Consider the following 12,268-nt stretch of genomic DNA (forward strand, 5'->3'; position numbering starts at 1 on the left):
TACAACCTGGCTCAAAAGTCTCCGCTCCCCCCACCTCCAAAGTCTTCACCTCTTTGAATGAGTTCAGTTTGTACGAACACTTTGGAAATCAGTTAGGTACCAGACAAATGGATGGCTTTACTGCACAGAACTAACAGCGCTCCTCCTCTGTTCCCAGACACCCCGCTAGAAGTTCTATTACAGCACTGACGGGATTTGGCCTGGAGCTCTCTCTCCCCAGGACTGTTGCCTGTTCGTCTCTGCATCTCCTACGAGCCACGGCACAGTGTCAGATACATATCAACCATCAGAAAATGTGCACTGAAATGAAATGATAGGAAATGACGCACATAGTGGTAGGCGCAGTGCACATCACCCAGGCCCTTTAAGCAACAGGTGCATGCACTGAAAGAAATGTGGGTTCACCTCTGCCCTACAGACTGTGCAGGGTGAAGCTATTCAGTTCTATGAGTTCTCTGACAAACTCCTCCTAAGACAAAGACCTGTGGCCCAGAAGGTTCTTGACTCTCTAGCCAGAAGCCTGGTTTCTGCTAGAGGATTAGGCAATGTGTTCATGATTTCAGAGGAGGAAATGAGCACTTCTTCTAAGTTTTCAGACAGACTCCAACTGGTATGAAGGCTCCCAGTACTTCTACTGCCTCCAGCCCTTACCTTCCCCTTGGTCAGGGCTCGGTGGTCTACCATCCGTGTACTGGTGGAGGTGAAGCTGGAGAAGCAGTACACTGTTGACAGGGAACGACATGAGCTTGGCATCAGGAGACCAAAGTGAAAGTCCCGGCTCGGACGTTACCAGACATAGCACTAAGGCTGTGCCAAATTACTCTGCCTCTTAGAGTCTCAGCCTCCTCGTCTACAGAACAGGTTTTAAAATAATATCTGCCCTTTCCAGCAACCTGTGAGGACCCAATGACATATTTGATAAAATGTGCAAGAAAAACATATGGGTATGGGGCGCCTGGAAGGCTCAGTGGTTAAGTGTCTGACTCTTGATTGCGGCTCAGGCCATGATTTCAGGGTCGTGAGATCGAGCCCCACATTGGGCTCCATGCTCAGCAGGGAGTTTGCTGGGGATTTTCTCTCTCCCTCTGCCCCTCCCCGCCCTGCTCGCTCTTTCTCCCTCTCTAAAATAAATGAATACATCTAAAAAATTATGTGTATGCACAGGTATGTAGACAGACTAGATAGAAATACACAAAAATGTTAACATGACTACAATTTGAAAGAGCGCCTAGTATACGCCAGGCACTGTGCTATATATTTTACATACAATAATCCTAATTCTTACAATAATCCCACAAGGTAAATATTTTGTTATATTTTAGGTGAGGAGACCAAGGCTCAGAGGTTAAACAATCTACCAAACACCAAACATCTACTTAGTGGTTTTACTGGGATTCAAGCTCAATGCTGCCCTTCATGTCCAGGATATTTCTAATCTATGGTAGTTTTCTCTGTGTGATGGGGTGATTTTTTTTTTCTGCTCTCTATTTTTCAGCATTCTCCAAATTTTATACAATGAAGTGTGTTACTTTTTAATGCTATTATTGTTTTAGCCAAGTTTTATTTTCCATAAAACACACAATCATTTTTCTCCAATACACACTGGAATTTAGAATCCGATTATACAGTATTTAAAATCGTAAATAGATTTCTCTGTACTGAAATTCAGCATTCAGTGAGGAAGAAACGTTTCAGGAATATTGGTGCCTTGAGAACAACAAACACTATTTTAATTTTATATTTGTAAATGCTATTTTTTTTTAAAGGAAAAATTTCATGGAAAAACAAAATGATGTAATGAACATTTGAGCCTGCAAGATACCGGTTTAAATCCTGGCTCCCCACCATCATGTGTGCTCTGGCAGCTTGCTAAGCTTCTCTAAGTATCAGTTTCTTCATACACCGAGAGAGGTCAGAGGGAGGCCTGGGCAGCCTGCACCACGAGGCTGTGGTGAGGGTCAAAGAAGACACGATGTGAAAGTACTGTTGACTTACTCATTCAACACGTACTGTATTTACTGGCACCTATGGATTGTCCAGCGCTAGACAGAAAGAATACAAGAGAAGACATAGTCTCTGTCCTTAGGAATTTGAATCCACTGACATACAAAGCAATTTCAGTAGAGTGGGACAAGTGCCGTGTGACAGGCAGGTACCAGGTGCTGTGGAGCAGAAGACAGGCATCAAATTCAGTTTAGTAACTAGAGGAAGGGACAGCTAAGCTGCTGTCTGAAGGATGAGTGGGAACTGGCCAGGGTGGGGCCTGGGGAGAAGGACAGAGAAAGAGCGTGTGTTAAGCCTGAAGAGAGGCAGCATGGCCGGTCAGTGTGAATTCGAGAGAACTCCCAGAGCCGTTGAGGTGGGGCCAAGAAGTCTCACCTGGTGGGACTGCAACAGCAACAGATACTCCTGACAGGTAAGTACCCTTCATCCACTGTTCTCCCCATGGGTGACCCCAAGGCCCACCTCTGAAAGAACTGTCACTTCTCCAAAGAGTCTTATGAGCCACACTGCCCCCGAAAGCAGCGGATCTGTTCTCCACGTTTTGGTGGAGCCTATAGAGAACCGAGCAGCTCCTGCATCTGGCACGTGATACCCAAGATGGTCACTTTCCCCCTAAGAAGACGACTTTGCTGGCTAACTCAGCTCAGCAAATGTAGTTCATGCTCTTCTCCCGAGTACTCGAGAGTTCTTTTCAAAGTCTATGGTTCACTCCTTTTCCCAACCAGTAAGAGTTATTTCCCTCAGTCACAAGGGTTTTCCAGAGAAGGAACAGCGGTGAGAACAAGCTGATGAGTACAATTATCCGTTGTGTCGCCTCCTCGGTGGCCAGCGGGTGGAGGCCCCCAAACAAAATGAAAGGAAGGGGGCGGACACTCTTAAGGAAAAGCCAAGACTGAGAAATGTGAGGTGGAGCAGGAGGCAATGAGACGTTTACTTCTCTGAAGGCCTGGTACTAGCAGCCACAGCGCGCATGGCTACTAGCCACAGCACACACACTGACACGGTGCTCCAGACGCCAGCAATGTCCCATGCATTTTATAAACACATCTGACATATCCTAACTTCTTTCATCTTCACAACTCTATGAGATAAGAATAATTATTATCTTCATTTTACAGATGAAGAAATTGAGGTACAAAGAGATTAAGTAATTAACTTGCCCAGGGTCACATGGCTAGTAAGTGGCAGAGCTGGGATTTAAATCTAGACAGACTGGCTTAAAATTCAAGCTTTTAACTATTAGGTTATCAGTAGTATATTTAATATTATTTCATATATCAAATATTATCAATATTATATTGAGGCATTCATGCTGAAAGGCAGGAGGGGTAGCCAGTCAGAGTTAGCCAGGTGCCAATAAGAATGCTTTTATTTAGAAGCCTTAGCACAGAGCTTCCCTACTGATGTGCTGTGAATGAGATATGGATCCCCTCACCGGGCTGAGGAATATCATTTTCTGTGTGTGCTATGATGTCAAAAAGGCTGGGCAGCCCTGCTCTAGCTTACACAAATACAAAGGCATTATCACCACATTATCATTGTTATATTAATCCGAATCTGATTTATCAGAAGCTTCTTTGTCTTACTTGGAGATAACTTTGTATTTTGTGTTTCATTATATTATGGAGGATGAGCGACAAACCAGTCCAACCACTTTATTTCATGGCAGTTCTGGTATCAAGTACAAGGCTACATTCTTCTTCTATCTGACCTATTAATTGGTTGGTGTCCTTTCTGATGGTATCATTACTAATAGGGAACAAGGTCAAGGAAAAAGTACACTCAAACAGAAGCTAGTCGAATTTAAGGCACGATGGATGAAAGGAGCCACACGAGCAATCAGCTCACTCAAAGGACAGTCTGTGAGTGTGATTCCAATGGGCTGGGCCATTTCGCAGGTTTTCCCCACGAGTGCTGTGTGTAGTGAGGCTGGCCAGCTTTAGGCAGACTGCAGTATCTCACTCAACTGCAGTGAGAGTGGGCACTCCGAGGCCCACTAGGGTGCGGGCAGGGTGGTGATTTCCAACAGGCCTCAAACAGGGCTGGGATAGCAAGATTTCCAGAGGGAAAAGGTCTGGAGTCAGGCCCATCTTCTTTCTCTGTTCTGACTCTGGGATCACCGCAGCCTTCAGAGCTGTCACCACATCTCCTGGTGGCAGGAATGATCAGAGGAAGGACGGAGCGGGTAAAGGAAGTGTGTGCTTTAGAAAGAGCAAGCAAGAGTGAAGGACTGTGTTTGCGTGAGCAGGACAATATAAACAGCTGAAAAAGGCAGGCTGAAGTCAGATCACCCAAGCTTATTAATGTGGCCACAAGGCCCACCAACATCTGGTCCCTATCTGCTAAGCAGCCTCACCAAGCCTCAGTCATTCTTTCAAGTAAAAATGAACAGTGGCTAGTTCGGCTTGTATTTCAAACAATCCCATAAATGCTCTTCGTTGAGACAACCACTATGCTTCGGAATGCACACAAGTGCTGCATGAGCATTTCCACTTTGTCACACAGAATATTAAAAAGACGTGTACTCAATGGTTGAGATTCACTAAAATTAGCAATTTTTACCTCTTCATCAGGACATTCTCTTTTTTAAAAAAACTGAGAGTGTAGCAATGAGGAACACAATGACTGCAGGACGGTTCTGAGCCACTGCCCTGACTCGTGTTAAAGCACCGGCAGTTCTACCCACGTGGCTCTGCAACAACAAAGAACATCTAGTGCTATTACAAAAACAGTCCTGACCCGGTAGATACCCTGAAAGGTTTCAAGGACCCCCAAGGTCCGCTGATCCCACTTGTGAACCAGGTTCTAGGCAGTGGGGAGGGACTGGGCTGTGAAACTGGCCCGTGTTGTGCAGAACCAACTGGCAGCTGGCTGGGGACTGGGAGAGCAAGGAGAGGCTGCTGCAGCTGGCAGGAAGGGAAGGAAGGCTTGTACTAAGGCAGGGATGGGAAGGAAGAGAAAGAGGCGAGGGGTGAAGCCGCAGAGACTAACTGGTCCTAGTCCTGCCAAGCGACTGGAGATGGTACAGGAGTCAGAGATGCCTACCCTCTTTGAAGGAAGGGATGGGGCCTATTATCTCTCTGTCCCCTCTCCCAGCAGGGAGCCAGCACAGAGGGAGACCTCGATATATGTTTATGAACCAAAGTCCGGTAACCATAAGAGCAGTGACCATCAGAGAAGGGGGAGTTCAGGAAGGGAAGCTGGTTGGGAATGGGGAGAGGGGAAGACGGTGTGTCACTGGGAAGCTTCAGATGAAGAAGGGTGACACACAGCAGCAAAGGAGTATAAAAACTCACAGATCAGACTCAAACCATCCTCGCCCAACCCTCCTCGGACCCGATCTACAACAAAGGCATTACTTCTAACCCGCCAGGCATGATGGGGCCTCAGGCGTTCAAGGACACTTCAAAGGAGCATCGCATATGTCACAAATACGACAAGTTAAAAAAAAAAAACCTGGAAAGACACACCTCAAGCCATTATTAACAATGGTTACTCTGGGAGAACAAAACTGGGTGGGTACAGAATTGTACTTTTCATACCTCTGTTGTATTTGATTTTGTAATTTATGGCACAGTTGTTTAACTTTTATAATTACAAGTAAATAAATATGTTTTACTTACTGCACGATTTTCCTTATGACCTTCTCTGCCATTGTATTCTGGAAGAAATGTGCTCGTCCCTACTGTGTAACTGTCTTAGGCACGCACAGGCAGCCCAGCTAATCCTAGCTGCCCAATGAATACCGAAATCTCGCACCTTCTTCTCTGGAAGTATCAGATAATTTCAACCCAAAGCAATCTAAAAGGTTAAGCAAAATGTACATCCATTCTTACCTTGCCAACTTCTGAGAAGTAAATCCTCTGTAAACTGAAATGAAATAATGAAATAATGCTCCTGTCGGGGGGGCTGCTGTCTTCCAGCGACAGGAAGTGTTTCAATAGTCTCTGGAGGGAGCAGGCATTCTTCACTTCCCCACTGGCTTTTGCTTCATCTGGCAGAAATAGAAAAGATTATAAAAATCTGACTTCTTTAAAATGACCCGCGAAGATAAAGATTACCTTATGTGTCCCCCAAACTTATGCATTATACCAGTAAGTAGATATATACAAGACCATCACAGATTTCCCGTCTTTAAAATCAGGCATTTGAGCATTTGAAATGCCAACACTAAACATTTGAAGATTTAATGAGGGTCTGAGTAAAAGTTTTCAGATTCTGTTTCCGCTGTGGGAGACCAGACCTGGACCTGGAGGACAGAGCTGGACAGCTCTGTTCACTGAGGAGTGCCCTGCGGAAGGCAAAAGCTGACACTTCTCTGTCACCCATGGTTTTATTTTATTTAAAGATTTTATTTATTTGAGAGAAAGAGAGAGCGTGTGCGTGCACATTCATAAGCAGGGGGAGGGGCAGAGGGAGAGGAAGAAGCAGGCTTCTCACTGAACAAGGAGCCCCACAATGCAGGGCTCAATCCCAGGACCCTGGGATCATGACCTCAGCCAAAGGCAGACGCTTAACTGACTGAGCCACCCAGGCACGCCTGTCATCTACGTTTTTAGAGATGAATGAACTCTGGCTCCATCTCTTAGTGGCCAGGTCCAGGTTTCACAGGCAGGAGGCAACAGAAGCGGAAAGATAAAGTAGATGCTAAAAGCAGCAGGTGGTATAAACACGAACAAAGTTTTAGGCCCAATGCATAATTATTGCTAGTTTTCCATGTGATAACTTCATTTTCTATATGTCCATTGCAATTTTCAATCTTGCAACTCTAGCTGTCATATGTCAAAGCTGATTTGCTAATTTCTCTACAAAATGAGTATCTATTTCCCCTTTTCCCAGTGGAAAAGCTCTGAACGTGCAGTTTAAATCTGAGTTCTGGGGCGCCTGGGTGGCTCAATCAGTTAAGCGTCTGACTTTGGCTCAGGTCATGATCTCAGGGTCCTGGGATGGAGCCTCGCATTGTGTGTGCAGGTTCCATGCTCACTGGGGAATCTGCTGGTCCCTCTCCCTCTCCCTCTCCTCCTACTCATGCTCTTTCTGTGTCTCTCAAATGAATGAATAAAATCTTGAAAAAAAAAAAAATCTGAATTCTGGGCCCTCGTGCTAACATTTCTAAAATGGTTTTCTAACCGGAAGCTGGATATGTTTCACCATGACCTCAGATCATGTGTCCCAAACTCAACTTGTCCCAACCCCCATCCTTCCTCCTTTCCCTTCTTCTCTGTCAGATTATATCACCCTTCCAGCTGCCCAGCCACAGATCATTTGAATCATTTCCACTGTCTCTTTCTCCTCTAACCTCGTAGTTCCAAATGCTCACACGGTCATTCTTTCCCTCAGCCTGGTATGCTGCTTCTCGAAAAGAACACCTACCTATTCATCCTTCAGGGCCCCTCACGAATTACTGAAAGTGGTCCCACAAGTTACAGCAGTCCTTGACTTTTTTCTACTTCACCCAGCATTTCATCACATCCACAGCATATGCTATGATAATACACAGAGCTGGGTATTCACACACATACATGGCTTGGCCACTAGGCCATAAGCTCCTCAAAGGCAGGGACGGATCTTTTTCATGTTTGTATTTCTAGTATCTAGCACAGTATCTGGCTCAAAAAGGGCTCTAGTAAATATCTGACTACATTACTTCATCCATAAAATATTTCTTTATTGTCCAATAGAGAGTGTTCGCGTATACAATTATTCTTCCTATCGTGCATTTTTACTCCCCAACAAATTTCTGTGGCCCAATGAAACTATTTCCAGGGCCCAAAGAAGCTCAGGTTACACTCCCTCTCCTTATGGCCTCATCTCCAGGAACAACCTTGAACAACTTTGAACTTTAACTCTTTGCCTTTAGTCTTGCCACAGGTTCCTTCTTGTTGCCTACAGTAGGAGTTGGCCAATTTTTTTTTCTACAAAGAGCCTGATAGTAAATAGTTTAGGCTTTCTATGTTGCATGATCTCTATCGTGACTACGTAATTCTGCCTTTGTAGACTGAAAGCAGCCACAGACAATACGTAAATGAATGATTGTGACTATATTTCTATAAAGGCTAATTTGAATTTTCTTTCTTTCTTTTCTTCTTTCTTTCTTTCCTTCTTTCCTCCCTCCCTCTTCTTTTTCTTTCTTTCTTTCTTTCTTTCTTTCTTTCTTTCTTTCTTTCTTTCTTTCTTTCTTTCTTTCTCTTCCTTCCTTTCCTTCCTTCCTTCCTTCCTTCCTTCCTTCCTTCCTTCCTTCCTTCCTTCCTTCTTTCGATTTTATTTGTTTGCTTTAGAGACAGAGAAAAAGAGTGAGTGCAAGTGGAGTGAGGAACAGAGGGAGAGGGACAAGCAGACTCCATGCTGAGCACAGAGCCCAACCACGGGGCGTGATCCCACAACCCTGAGATCATGACCTGAACTGAAATCAGGAGTCAGATGCTTAACAGACTGAGCCACCCAGGCGCCCTTTAATTAATTAATTAATTTGAGAGAGAGAGAGAAAAGAGAGCAAGCACACGAGCAGGGAGAGGGGCAGAGGGAGAGGGAAATGATCTCAAGCAGACTCCCTGCTGAGCATGCAGTTAAATGAGGGGCTCAATCTCAGGACCCTGAGATCATGACCTGAGCTGAAATCAAGACTTGGACCCTTAACCAACTGAGCCACCCAGGTGCCCCTAGAATTTGGATTTTAGATAATATTCCCATCACAAATATTAATCTTCTTGAATGCTTCCCTCAATCATTTAGAAATGTAATAAGTATTCTTAGTTTGCAGTCCACACAAAACAGGTGGTGAGCCAGATACAGACTGTAGGCCATGTTTGCCAACCCAGCTTATTTCCCCTCCTCACCAACTCCATTCCTCCCCCCCCCCAATGCACATATGCACACGAACGCACCTCTGTTCACTTCCACCTGTAGCAGGTCTATAGTAAAGACAGCCTTCAGAATTTTTTATGGATTTTGTGTTATTCTGCTGTTTGGAACTACTCAAGGGCTGGGGAGGTAGAAAGTCCATGGGCTTTTGAGCCATGGGGGCCTAGAATCAGATTCTGGCCTTCCCATTCACTAATGAGATTGTCTTGGACACAATACTTAACCTCTCTGCTTCACTGTCAGCATCTATAAAATGGGGGCAAGAACACCTACGCTGCAGAGTTGTTGTGAGAATTAAATGAGCTACTGTATTTCAAGTTCACAGCACAAAGGCTGGCATAGAGTAGGCACTCAATAAATAGCAATTATGACTCTAGCTTGAGACATGGCTTCCCAAGATCAGCTGTGGCCCTGGAATGCAGTCTGTAAACCACAACTGGGCAGCCAGAAGGAATAAACTGATAGCAAAGTACAAAGGCAGAGAGATAGAATTTGATTTTCAGATTCGTGACCCAGGATTCTAAGTGCCTGGTTGGCCCTGATTCCTTCTGCCACCATTTCAAATTCCTCTGGGTCTCTTTTCCCAGAACTTCTGACTCTCACACTGCCTGAATCTTCTCAGAGTTGCTTACCAAATACCCCCAATGAACCCTGGAACCCTCCCCTCCTTCCTGGACCTCTTCCTGGGATAGGGCTGGGAAAGGATGAATGTGGCCAGACCACACTGACACACAGCGGCCTGCCACCTGGTCTTATATAGGCTGGGCACTCAATTCCCTCTCATTTCTTCTGAACTTCCTACCTGTATATGGAAAGAAAATTCTCCAGACTTCAAGAACTAGTTTTTCTATGGAAGTTTTAGAGCAAAAATAGCCTGTATATAAACAAGGGATCCATCATATTATTTTTAAGTAATATGAAAACATTCATGAAGGGCAGATAAGACTAAGGCTTGTGGTATCTCTGTCCTTGGTCCAAAAAGCCAAATTTGAGCGTGTCACTTCCTTGCTCCAACACTTCTAATGGGTATCCACTCCGCTGGAATAACCAAGCCCCTGTGCTGTACTCAGGGCCTTCACAAGCTTGCCTCAGATGACCCCTCCTGCATTACGTCCTACCATTCCTCTACAGAAATCCTGACCTACAGTCCAGGCAGAATGGGTGATCTGTTTCTACCTAATTGCCCTCAACAATCTCCAGCTCTCCACACTTGTGCAGAGTCCTATCCCAGCATCTGTAACATGTGATTGCACATCTCCCCTTAGACTGCGAGCTGAGGATAGGGTGAAGACTCTGATTCCTCTCTGGGTACCTTACACCTAGCACAGGGCCTGGCACGGGGCAAATACTCAATAAATGTTAATGAATGAATGAAAACACCTGAAGTTATTCTTCCCTTAAACTGTCTTAGCTGGACTCTTATTAGCAGACTAAGCAGTCTGGGTCACTGCCAAGAAGTAGAAAAACCGAAAAGAAAGAAGCATGACCAATATGATCCAAGCAACGGAAAATAGGTTTTAAGAGTAAGGTAAAAGAAACCAAGGCTGCTTAGCCTGGAGAAGAGAAGAGGAGGCCTAACTCGATTCTGGCTTTAAGTACACAAAAGGTTCTCATGAGAAAATCTTGATCTCATCTGCCTTTATAATCAGAAGGAAGTTTTCCATATTCATGGAAAGTGGAACAAGAAGAAATGGCTTAAGTTAAGGTCAGAGGGGTTTAAGCTGGAGAGAAAGAAGAACCAAATTAGGTACCACTTTTCCAGAGATTCTGTTATTGTACTTTTTGGCAAGTGAATTGGAGGGGTCTTACTTAGCACTTTTGTTGAAGGCTGTGCAAAGGGGAATAAGTATGCTGCTCTGTTCCTGTTTACTGTGGAGAGAAGTGGGTGAAAACACAAGTCAGGTAAGATTCTCTAATGAGCCACTGACTTTTAACTGACCCTTTTCCTGCAGGCACTTTCTGTCATGTTACACTTTGCAGCTCTGTGATAGAACAATGTATTATTTCAAAGTTTCCTGATGAAGCAATGGAAGGCAAGAGAGGGCAGCAATGTCAGAGTAAGACAGTAGGGAAAACTGCCTAAATAAATCTTCCTTCTATAAAAACAATAGCTAATGGGACATTAATAATTGTTAATATGATTATTATTAAAGCTAACATTCATTGAGCACATACTATGTGCTGGGCCCTGTGCTAACTGTTTGACTAAAGTTATCTCAATTCTCGTAACAATGCTATGAAGTAGGTAATATTTGTACCCCCATTTTACTGATGGAGAAACGGAGACACAGGAAGATTAAATAACTTGCCCCAGTCACACAGCTAGCAAGTGATAGAGCCAGGACTCAAACCTAGCCAGTCCAACTCTGGAGTCTATATATAACCTAGCTACTGTCAATCCAGAAGAAGGATGGAGAGGCTGGAATTTAAAGCCTAATCTCTCAGAATCCAGGAACATATTCCCAGCCACTTCCTTACACTACCCCAAGCCGGAAAGAGCAAAGCGACACATGATATTAGCAAGAGAAGAGATCTCAGAAATGAACCCATACAGACCCAATATTACAGAGAAATAAGCTGAGAACAAGGACTCACAGATGATAATGAGCAGAACCAGGGCTTGAATGAACCAGCCTAGTAACTCTGAGCGTGGACCTCTTTCCTCCATTATAGATTCTTGTTGAATTTCAGAGTGAGAAAATGAAGGAATGGTACCTGCCAAATGGGTTCCCTCCCCACACTTTTCTGTAATGAACTGCTAATCTCACATTAGAACCTATGCCTGAAACACAAGGATGCCAGCAGCCTCTGTAAATGGATTCTGAGGTTCTACCAGCAAAAGATGGCAACATACTTGGTTGATGGTGCTACAGCAGCTGCCAAAAATGCTCACACGTTAAACCAATCGAGCAGACCTGGACCGGGCAGCTTCCATATTAGGCTGGTGGTTCACAGTTTAAGCCTGAACTGGACTATCCTAACAGCTTCCTCGTTGATGTCCTCCTTCTGGGACCTTCTTTGCTCCAGACTAGCCTCCATTATGCAGCCAGAGTAAACAGAGCCTTAGTCATGGTATTAGGAGGCTTGCAGCATAATGGAAAGAACATAGGTCTTTGAAATCCAACACTCCTAAGTTTGGACCAAGCTCTGTCACTTACTCGCTACCTGACCTTGGGCAAGACACTTTAATCTTGCTGAGGTCTGGCTTCTTCGTCTTTAAATCGGGGATAAATATCCCCATATTGTAGGATTGTGAGGATGAAATAAATCATAGTGCGTAAAGCCTCTAACATATTGCAAGCCACAATACAGAGAAGACCCTCAATAAATGTTAATGTTTTCCTCCCAACTCCTCTCTACATTTTGGCCACAATCTACCATTTCAGCTTATTTCCTCTCCTTA

General features: G+C 44.5%; 1 protein-coding gene across 5 annotated transcripts in view; it reads right to left on the reverse strand.

Moving 5' to 3' along the window:
• The window catches only part of MKNK1 (MAPK interacting serine/threonine kinase 1), a 42,852-nt gene that overhangs the window by 26,834 nt on the left and 3,750 nt on the right, over nt 1-12,268 (reverse strand). For 4 of the 5 annotated variants that reach the window (XR_015726237.1, XM_045799638.2, XM_045799634.2 and 1 more), the window contains exon 2: nt 5,841-5,998. The gene's annotated coding sequence lies outside the window, so the exon portion shown is untranslated. Of the gene's footprint in view, nt 1-651; nt 723-5,840; nt 5,999-12,268 lie in introns of all 5 variants that reach the window. The other variant, XM_045799635.2, reaches the window with a different exon arrangement.

Source organism: Ursus americanus, chromosome 12, assembly GCF_024610735.1.
Source record: "Ursus americanus isolate L20-20 chromosome 12, mUrsAme1.1.p, whole genome shotgun sequence".
Classification (NCBI taxonomy): Eukaryota; Metazoa; Chordata; class Mammalia; order Carnivora; family Ursidae; genus Ursus; species Ursus americanus.